The 10,755-nt window shown below is 41.8% G+C and overlaps 1 pseudogene; it reads left to right on the forward strand.

Annotated features, from left to right (window-relative positions):
* The first annotated feature begins 10,142 nt into the window (after positions 1-10,142).
* On the forward strand, positions 10,143-10,215 carry LOC117066314 (annotated as a pseudogene).
* The last annotated feature ends 540 nt before the right edge of the window (positions 10,216-10,755 follow it).

The following is a 10,755-nucleotide window of genomic DNA, read 5'->3' on the forward strand; positions in this document are numbered from 1 at the left end:
ATAATTTAAGGTCATTACTGTTTAGAGTTATAATTTACCTGAGTGCTTCCCGTGTGCTGGGCCTTTGCTGAGCTCTTTCAAACCACCCTATAGATAATGGTTTTCAAGGGCTCTGGCTAGGATATATCCACCCTATGAGGTATTAGAATGGTGCAAAAGTAACTGCTGTTTCTTCTATTACTTTCAATGGCAAAGACCGCAATTACTTTTGCACCAGCTTAATAGTCTAACATATTTCTACTGTTATGAGAACTCTGGAACTTTTATTTCCCCATTCCTGTCTTGTTTGTTATCCCCCAAACCTCATCCATTTCCTACAGGAATTAACAATGAAACCCTTAAAATGGAAAGTTCTCGGCGAGCTGTTTGAGAATAGTGGAGTAGGCAGTTCCTGGGGGAGATGCCTGTTATTTTACAGTGAAGGGTGAAGATAACTCACAGTGTGGGATGGGGCTCGGCAGCTGTGAGAAGCCAAGGGAAGCTGGGTGAATCACTGTGGGTACAGGAGGAGTCTGACTAATCATACCTTATACCAGTGGTTTTCCCCTGGGAGACATTTGACAATGTCTGAAAACATTTTTTGTTTTCATGGGGGATGGGTGATACGTGGGTGTGATACTGGTGTCTAGTGGGTAGAGACCATGGTTGCTGCCACATTCCCTTAAATGCACAGACCAGTCCCCCACAACAAAAATCTATAGCCCAAAATGTCAACAGTGCTGAGGTTGAGATACCCTGTCTTACACACATCCTATGGTTTGGTCTTTATGACAAAGTATAAAGTATAAGGAAGGGAGTCGATATTTAATAAGGGTAATAGGATGTCTTCTGTGCCAGGCATTACATTGGGCTAGAGTCGGGAAGGCAGATTTTAACTGCCTGATAACTTGATCAGTGAGTAGGAGCCTCTTGGATCACTCTATTGACAAGGATGCTGAGGCACAGCAGGGAAGAAGGCTGCAATCAATGGGTTCCAGTGCTGCCACTTTTCAGCTGTGTAACATTGAGCAATTACTTAACCTTTCTGTTCCTCAATTTTCATGTCTGTAAAATGCTGATGATAGGAGTATCTACCTTATTGAGTTGCCATGAGGATCAAATTAATTAATAATTTAAAGAGCTTTTCGAATTATGCCTGCCGTGCAGTTAGTTATCATCATCCTCATTATCAGGAACAAAACAATCTTGCCACATATTTACCATCTTTGTTTTGTTCAAATTATACACAGCCTCATATAAGTAGATATATTAGATATGTGTAATTTAACATGTGTAATTTGCCCCATTTTTAGGATTAGGAAATTTTGTTTCAAATTGGGTAAGAGGACAGAGAACTGATCTAGAATGTTAAACTAGTGGGTGAGCTTTTATAGACAGTGTTGTCCTAGTTCACGAAGTGTTTCTTCAACCAGTTTTATCCCTTGCCTAACCCTGAAATGTGTATATTGACCCTTGGGGGCTGATCTTCATTGAGAATTTGTATTGTTCAGTTTTGTCTTGAGCTGTGTTCTTGTGAGGCAATAAAGATTGCTTTGGCACTTACTAATATGACCTGTCCATGGGACTTTCAGAAAAAGATAGGTGTGGAGTCACAGACCAGGGGCTTACATACAGGCAATCTCCATATGGCATGTTTTGTTCACTCTCACAATTTTTTAAAGTTTGAATTTGTGGCCAACGTTCATAAATCAAAACATAGCACATAAAAATGTAAGATTCCAGTATTTCTGAAAATGAGAATATCTGGTTACCTTGGACCCACATTACAACATGGCAAAAATTGGCTGGGGTAGCCACTCTTCTCCCTTCGGATGCTGAACTTGTTAGTTTGCCCCACTCCCCACCCTGTGTTATTGCATTCTCAGTACTGAGACTGAGCGGTAGCTGCCGTCTGTTCACTCACACTTGGCCTGCTTCACTTGTTCCTATTTCTCGTCTGCCCTGCAAGCACCAGGGTTTGCAGCTGCTTGCACAGAGCTGATTATGCTATCTCGTTACATTCAAAGCACTTTCATACAGGCTGACCTTCTGCTACCTGTGAAGAAGTCAGGGCAGGGATTATTGTGTCCACTTTCTAGTTGTGAAAGTAGAGGCTCAAAATTAAGCAATTTGTCCAGGACCCCACAGCAATTTTAATGCTGAGTTAGGAGTAGAGTAGCTTGATGGCTCCCCAAACTTTGGAACGGGTTTGTAAGAGACTGTAAGAACTTGGAAACATGGTTTTATTCCAGGGTCCTCTAGTCTCACAGTTGTAAAAAGGAAGACTGTAGTTTCAAGACTTTGTGGATTTCTAAAATTTCTAAAAAATTGAGAGAATCCGACACATGCTGTCAAGTTTGGTGTCAATTTTCATTTTTCCAGGTAAGAATATTAAATTCAAGGTAGAAAGCCAACTATCACTATCATTTTATAAAATAAAGGCCATATTATAACTGTAAAAGCAGGAAGAACATAATCTCAGCATAAAGGATGACCTATCTCAGGAAAGATGTGCATACATTTGTATACATACATAGAAATATTATTAAACATTTCCTTTATTTTTTTTTCATGTCAACATGGCACATCCAGGAAGTGGTACTTGGGAATCACACGATTGGGAGATCTTTAAGATTATTTTCAGCTTACTCATTCTAAATATTTTTGTTTGTTTTTGTTTCGGTGCAACAGTTTCGTGACCCAGTCTCCAAACAGAAATCAGAATGTTGACAGGTGTCATGTAGGTCATTTGGGCACAAGCATTTTTGGTCCTCATTTTGCTCCTGCTTCCAGATCACCTGGCTTGGATAAGAGGAAACCAAATTATCTAGTCTTTGTGAAAAAATTATTTAAGAGTTGGGAGTTAATTCCTGACCCCAAGTGGAGCCTCCACCAAGTAAATCCTTGCTAATGGCTCTCCACATAGGTGATGCAAAAGAAGCTGGATATATGGGGTCTGCCTGATCTCAGAAAGCACCAACTCTCTGAAAACACTCTTGGATAAACGGAGAAAGACAGAATGCAAACTAGAGGTTGGGGTTCTAATTTTTCTAGGATTTTTTGTGTAACCTTGGACAAGCTACCTCCCTTCTCTGTGCCTGAATTTCCTTCTCTCTAAGACAAAGAGTAGATTAGATGATATTTAAGTTCCTCTTACTTCTGACATGCTCCAATTCAACCTAATTCAATTCACAAAATCAAAATATAAGCAGGGAAGGCCCTGAAAGGTCATCTAGTAGGAGCACCTTTTTGTTACCTGCTCTATTCAATTCAATGCAAATAAAAAGTACCCAGCCACAAGCTTCAAGGAACACCAGACTGTCCCTTTCATCCGTGAGAGCGGTGCTGTGATCTGAGAGAGGCAGGGCAGCTAAGCCACGGAAGAACCCGACTGCAGTTTTGCTGGAGTAGGAAATGGCCTCATTGTTTCATCTGAGTCCAGCTTTGATCCTGGGCTGAGTGGCTCTCACAATAAGGGAGAGCCTTTTGCTATTGTATTTTTTATGACTGCAGCCCATCTTTCTATTTTCAGCTAGGAGCAAATTATGACAAACCCCGTGGGTGTATTTCCCTGCTAAAATTTTTCCTTTGGAATGTCTAGGGATAAGGGGTGCAAAGAGGGGTCTGTGAACTCACAGGTTCTTAGCCTATTAGGGTGGGCACACACACAGAACAGATGCAGTTTGAAGCTTGATTACTTCCAGGTACTTTCCTATCCACTGTTGTTGTAGCCTGTGCTTGCATACTTACTGTGATGGGTCTCTCACTACCTAAGGGAAACACTTATACTTTGGCCTCTGCTGAGTGATGGTCTTTTTACTGAGGTGAAATCTCTTTCCTCTGTGTTTTACTCATTGTTTCAGGCCCTTCTCTCTGCAGCCACTCAGAAGAAGTTTGTTTCCTTCTCACTTGTCAAGTCAGCCCTGCATCTTTTCTCTTAATTAAGAATTCTCTTCACCCTCAGCCATTTCTCTTGTAATTTCTAGACCTCTCACCATCTAGATTATTGTCCTTGGCCTCATCCTAACTTATTCATTCATTTACTTATTCAACAAATATTTATATAGTACCTACCATGTGCCAGGCTTTGTGCTGCATACTGGTGATGGGGTGTTAAGCAACACCTGATTCCTGGTTTCTGAGTACTATGGAGAAAACATTCATTGAGTAAACAATTCTGAAGACCCACTTGGTGAATTTGAACTGCAGCCCCACCATTTACCTTTTGGAGCTGTTGGGTAAGTTGTTTGACTTTTGTAGCCCAGAGTTCCCCTATCTGCTGAGTGGGGGAGAGGGGAATAATAACAGCTACTTCATTAGGGTTGTTATTAGGAGCTAAAAATGAAAAGTACCTAGAACCAAAGTTGGAATGTCGTAAATACAGAAAATGTTAGCTGCTGTTACTACTACAGTACTACAACTATGACTACAATGGCGCAGAAATAGATGCTCAGGTGCATGGACTGTGGAGTTGTGGAAGCATGGAAATCTCCTCTAAGGAAGTAGCGTTTAAGCTGAGACTTGTAGGGTGAACAGGAGCTGGCCCAGTGAAGAGGGAGAGGAGAGAGGTGAGCAGTCCAAGCAGAGGAAATAGCATGTGCAAAGGTCCTAGGAACAGAAGGTGCTTGGCACATGGTAGGAACAAAAGAAAGTCAGTGTGGGTAGAGCTTAGTGAGGCAATGAGCAGCAGGAGACATACACCAGAATGGTGAATGGGGCTGCATGGTATTGGATCTCACAAGTCATTTGAAAACTTTGGGTTCTGTAAGAGCAACAGCCAGATGCTAAAAGGTGTGAATCAAAAGTATCTGAGACAGGTCTCAATCAATTTAGAAAGTTTATTTTGCCAAGGTTAAGGATGTGTTCCTGACACAGCCTCAGGAGGTCCTAACAACATGTGCCCAAGGTGGTCAGGGTACACCTTGGTTTTATACATTTTAGGGAGACATGAGATATCAATCAATACCTGTAAGATATACATTGGTTCGGTCTGGAAAGGTGGGACAACTTGAAGTGGTGGGGGTGGCGGGGGCAGCTTCCAGGTCATAGGTAGATTTAAAGATTTTCTGATTGGCAATTGGTTGAAAGAGTTATTATCAATAGAAAATAATGGATTACAATAAGGGGTGGTAGAGACCAAAGTTTTATCATGCAGATGAAGCCTTCGGGTAGCAGGGTTCAGAGAGAATAGATTGTAAATATTTCTTATTAGGCATAAAGAGTCTGTTCTATTAGTAATTTTTTTTTTTTTTTGAGACAGAGTCTTGCTCTGTCACCCAGGCTGGAATACAGTGGTGCTATCCTGGTTTACTGCAACCTCTGCCTCCTGGGGTCAAGCGATTCTCCTGCCTCAGCCTCCCAAGTAGCTGGAATTACAGGCACATGCCACCACACCCAGCTAATTTTTGTATTTTTAGTAGAGACATTGTTTCACCGTGTTGCCCAGGCTGGTCTCCAACTCCTGACCTCAAGGGATCCACTCGCCTTGGCCTCCTAAAGCGCAGGGATTACAGGTGCGAGCTACCACGCCTGGTCTCTATCAGTAATTCCAAAAGGGAGGAGGGTATAATGATGCATGTCAGGCTTCCCCTTCCTATCAGGGCCTGAACTAGTTTTTCAGGTTAACTTTGGAATACCCTTGCCAAGGGGAGGGGTTCATTCAGATGATTGGGGGGCTTCAAATTCTATTTTTGGTTTATAAAGGCTTTAAGTTGTGGAGAAGCAAGGCAAAGGTTTGCCTTTTGTGATCACTCTGGCTATTCCATAGGTTCTGAATACATAAAAATCTTTGGAATCATCATCTCCTTTAATTTGTACCCTCTACTCTTATTAACACAACCAAGGATCACATTTGCTCTTTAGGTGGTTTTATAGAACCAGTGGCTCATATCCAGGGTCTCATTCCATAAGGCCTTGCTTTCACTTACTGGTCTTCAAACTCCCTAAAGAATTACACCATAGAAGCTTAAAGTATTATCCCACACAGATGAATGAAAATCCTAAGGCTGGAAATCTTTAGATTACAAGAGCACAAACTCCAATAGCGTGGTTTTAGGCATTGTAACAGGTGGTGGAGTGGCAGCTTCGGGCAGGGGGACCTACATATAGCCCTGAAATCCTGAGTCAATCCTAGCCCTCTATCCCCTAGGCACAGACACCCTATAATTATATGCCATTTTGGGACACCTATGGGGTACAGCGAGACCTTTTAACCAATACTTGGGTGGAGAGACAATCCTTTTTGAGGCACATATCCTAACTCCTTCCCAAGAAGCTGAAGCCTTGCTCTGAGTATCTCTTTCTCTTTTTCATTCGTGACACTAAAATAACAGGGCAAGAGTAGGGTGGATTGTGGATGACCTGCTGACATCAGTGACAGATCAAATAATTGATTTTCTTCTAAATCCGGATTATGCTGCTGTAGCTCCCAGGAACTATTTATAGTGCCCATCAGTCTTATTCTATTGTGAGCATTTGTTGAGGTGTATGCACACACACACACACACACACATGCATGGGCACACACGGAAGCAGATTTGAGCACATACACACAACTTCAATAGCAATATGCCCAGACCCTCAACCCACAATGTCTCAAGTTTATGTACAGACCCACACATTTACTTTTAAAAATTGAGGTATAATTGACAAATAGAAGTTGTATATATTTAAGCGTACTATGCAATGTTTTGGTATCTGTATACATTGTGAAAAGATCACCACAATTGAGCTAATTTATATATTTATCACCTTGCATGGTCATGATTACTTTTTGCGTGGTGAGAACACTGAAGATCTACTCCCTTAGCACATTTCAATTATATAGTACAGTACTGTTAACTACAGTCACATTGCTGGATATTAGGTTTCCAGAACTCATATATAATAACTGAATTTATATAACTGAAGCTTTATATCCTTTAACCAACATCTCCCCATTTCTCCCTCCCTTCAGCCCCTGGCAACTACTGTTCTACTCTGTGCTTCTATGAGTTTCAGTATTTTAGATTTCACATTTAAGTGAGATCATGCAGTATTAGTCTTTCTATGTGTCTGGCTTATTTCACTTTGCATAATGTCCTCCAGGTTCATTCGTGTTGTTGTAAGTAGCAGGATTTCCTTCTTTTTTAAGGCTGAGTAATATTCCATTGCCTATGTACATATACCACAATTTCTTTATCCATTTATCTGTTGATAGACATTTAGGTTTTCATATCTTGGCTATTGTGAATAATGTGGTGTTGAACATGGCAGTGCAAATATCTTTTTAAGATCCTGATTTTATGTCATTTGGATACATACCCAGAAATTGGATTGCTAGATCATATTGATAGTTCTATTTTTATTTTTTTGAGAAACCTCCATACCAGTTCCCATAATGGCTGTGCAATTTACATTCCCACCAACTGTATAAAGGGTTTCTTTTTCTCCACATCCTCACCAGCGACTTGTCTCTTTTTTTGATGATAGCTATTTTAACAGGTGGTCAGACACCCTTTTAACATACCCTTTACAGACCTTCAGATCTGAAGAGGCCATGTGGCCATCCTGAGCTTTCTTTTCATTCCTGGTTAACTGTTTTGTCAGTCTCTGGGATCTTGCTGCTCAAAGAGATGTTGGTGGACCAGCCACAACATCACCGAGGCTGCTAGATATGCAAAATCTCAGGTCCCACCCTAGAACTCCTGAGTCAGAATCTGCCTTTTAACAAGATCCCAGGTGATTTGTATGCATGTTGTAGTCTGAGGAGCCATGGGCTAAAATATTTGCCTCCTTTGGCAAACATAGCAGTGGCTCCAACCAGAGCAGTTCTATTTTTATGCTTGATATTAATGGTTTCTACAGAGGATTTTACTGGAAGAAAAGCTCCCCTGCTAGGACGATGCATGAAAGCTGCTGTACCACACTGTGCTGGCTTTCAAGCTTGGAGGATGTTTCCTCTCAGAACCTCTCGTGTGGCCGCGTTTTTCTATTTGGACACTTCTCATATACTCACCCCATTTCCTAGAATGTTCTCTCCCACATCCCCCCACTTTGCCAGACTAAATCCCATACAACTTTCAGAGGTCTCAGCTTTTAATTGATTCCTCTTGTAGGCTGCAGATGCACAGTGAATGTCTTTTTGCAAATACTGAGCATACTTGGAGTTATATGCATAATATCTACCTTCTCCAAGAAATTGTGAACTCCATAAGGTATTGTTATTTGGTGCTTAATAGACATGCAATAAACAGGCATTGAGAGAATGAAGGATATGGGAAGGTTGCTCAAGGAGGCCTATGAGTAAAGGTCATTCATTCACTCATGCAGAAAGCATTTCTTGAACATCTGCTCTGTGCCAGGCAGGGTATTGAGTCTTGGGGGCATACATAGCTCAGGCCTGGGTCCTGACTGCAGTTGCTCTTAGTGTAGCAGGTGAAGATGGACATGTAAACACCAAGGCACAGGCAGGTGGGAGCCGATATCAGTTCCCATGAGACACAAAAGAAGGGGTGATTGTACCTCATTTCTAAGATAATTTGTTAATATTTCAGCCAGGGCTCTGGGATCTTCTGTTTCTCTCTGTGTGAGGAAGTCGCTGTTCCAAGGAGCTTTCTCAAAAGGAATCCTTGGCTCAGAGGGTATTATGAATCTTGATTTTGATTTTTTCCTAATTTCCATGAGTAAGTTTCCCAGGAACAGACACAGATACTAACTTTTTAATTTTTATTTATTTATTTTTTTGAGACACAGTCTCGCTCTGTTGCCAGGCTGGAGTGCAGTGGCATGATCTCGTCTCACTGCAACCTCTGCCTCTGAGGTTCAAGTGATTCTCCTGCCTTAGCCTCCCGAGTAGCTGGGACTACAGGCACATGCCATCACACCCAGCTAATTTTTGTATTTTTAGTAGAGACAGGGCTTCACCATGTTGGCCAGGATGGTCTCGATCTATTGACATTATGATCTGCCTGCCTTGGCCTCCTAAAGTGCTGGTATTACAGGCTTGAGCCACCACTCCTGGCCTACAGATACTGACTTTTAAAGAATAAATCTTCAGGCTTTAACTTCTCTTTTTAACAATGATCCTCTATTTCAGTTTGTTAGGGGTGGTTCCTTATTTTTCATTTTTTTTCCCCAAAGGCCAGATGAAGAATAAACCCAAATATAAGGAAAAAGCAAGGGCTTGAATAAGGAAAACCTTGGATAGGCAAGGCAGTTTCTTCTTTGCTTCCCTCTTTGTCTCCCTCTGTCCTTCCTGCCTTCCCTCCCTCCTTTCTTCCCTCCTTTGTTAGGTGCTGGGGATTCAGTATAGGCTGTCTCCGCACATGGCTTACCATTTAGTGGAGCAAACAGAGGATTACGCCATCACAGCAAAGTGTGAAATATATTATGATGGGAAGGGCAAGTTGCCCTGGGAGCACGTAGCAGAGATATGCTTTAGTCTAGAATTGCAAAAAGCTTCCTAGAGGAAGTGCTATTGAGGGATGAGTAAGCTTTAGAAGTGTCAGGCTTCAGGCCAGTAGGGTGGAGGGACAGAGGGACAGTCAGGGTGGTGGGGACATTCTGGGTAGGGCACAGCATGTGCAAAGGCCCAGAAATAAGAGGGGGCACAGCACATTGAGGGAACTGAGAGAAGAGCAGCAGGGGCTGGGACATAGGAGCTTGCAGAGAAGAGACTGGGGTAGGAAAGAGGCAGCACCCTCATGGTGCAGGATTCTTTAAGCCTTTAAATAGTTTGAACTTGATCTTGGGGAAATGGAGAGCTAATAAAGGGTTTTAAGTTCAGAACTGAGACAATCAGATTTGAGTATTTGTGAGGTCCCTAGTGTGGAGAGCGTATTCATGGGAAAAGTCTGAAGGTGGGGAAACTGAAAGGGGGCTGTTGTAGCTGCTGAGGTAAAAGATAATGGTATTCTGATAATCCTAGTGAGCTAAGTAGGATGGGTGCTCCTGGGGATTGAGTTTACCAGTGCTAAAGGCCACTTTGACCCTGATCATCACTCAGGCAGCCCTTGTGCCAGGCCTGTGCTAATTACTTAATAATTTCCTTTCATTCAATGCTTGTATAATCTTCCAAGTATGTTTTACCTCTACCTGCCAAAAAGAGACAAGGATCCACCTGTTGTCTTTCTCTGGGGGACCTAGTGACAACTAAAATAAGATCATGTTTAAGAAAGGGTTTTATCGCTTCTCGGCCTTTTGGCTAAGATCAAGTGTAGTAAGAAAGGGTTTTAAAAAGTGTTAGCTATACTCATAAGAATGATTATGAGCTATATTCATAATTCACTGAGAAGTTAGTTAATGATGTAGTACGGCCCTGGGCCAACCTGGAGGAGCTCTCAACATGGGCAAATTGGGAGTGGGTTATGTGGGTGAGGATGTCAGAGACCTCAGAATGGCCCTTGACCCCAAATTAGTTTCTCTGTCATCCTGCAGATATCTAAAATTCTATCATCAAGTTGTTAGTTGAAATGCAAGTCCAAATGAAACTCTACTATTAAATGAAGGGGTAATGAGTATCTTCCACATTACATAAAAACACTGTTCATGCATGGCATTGGTACTGATTTCTTGCCTTGTATTTTTTGCCAATAATATACATTTTCATGTATTTTCTCCCATTGATCTGCAGTCTTCATAAAACCCATAAAAGGTAGATGGAGAAGTCTGGGATGATTATTCTCATTTAATAGATGATAAAACAGAGGAAGGCACTGAGAAGGAAGTGACTTGCTTGCAGTAAATGGCAGAGCTAAACTAGGACCGGGAATCTTTCAACTGCAGGCTGTGAGGCTC

The sequence above is a fragment of the Trachypithecus francoisi genome, unplaced genomic scaffold (genome assembly GCF_009764315.1).
Source record: "Trachypithecus francoisi isolate TF-2019V2 unplaced genomic scaffold, Tfra_2.0 Lachesis_group2, whole genome shotgun sequence".
Lineage (NCBI taxonomy): Eukaryota > Metazoa > Chordata > Mammalia > Primates > Cercopithecidae > Trachypithecus > Trachypithecus francoisi.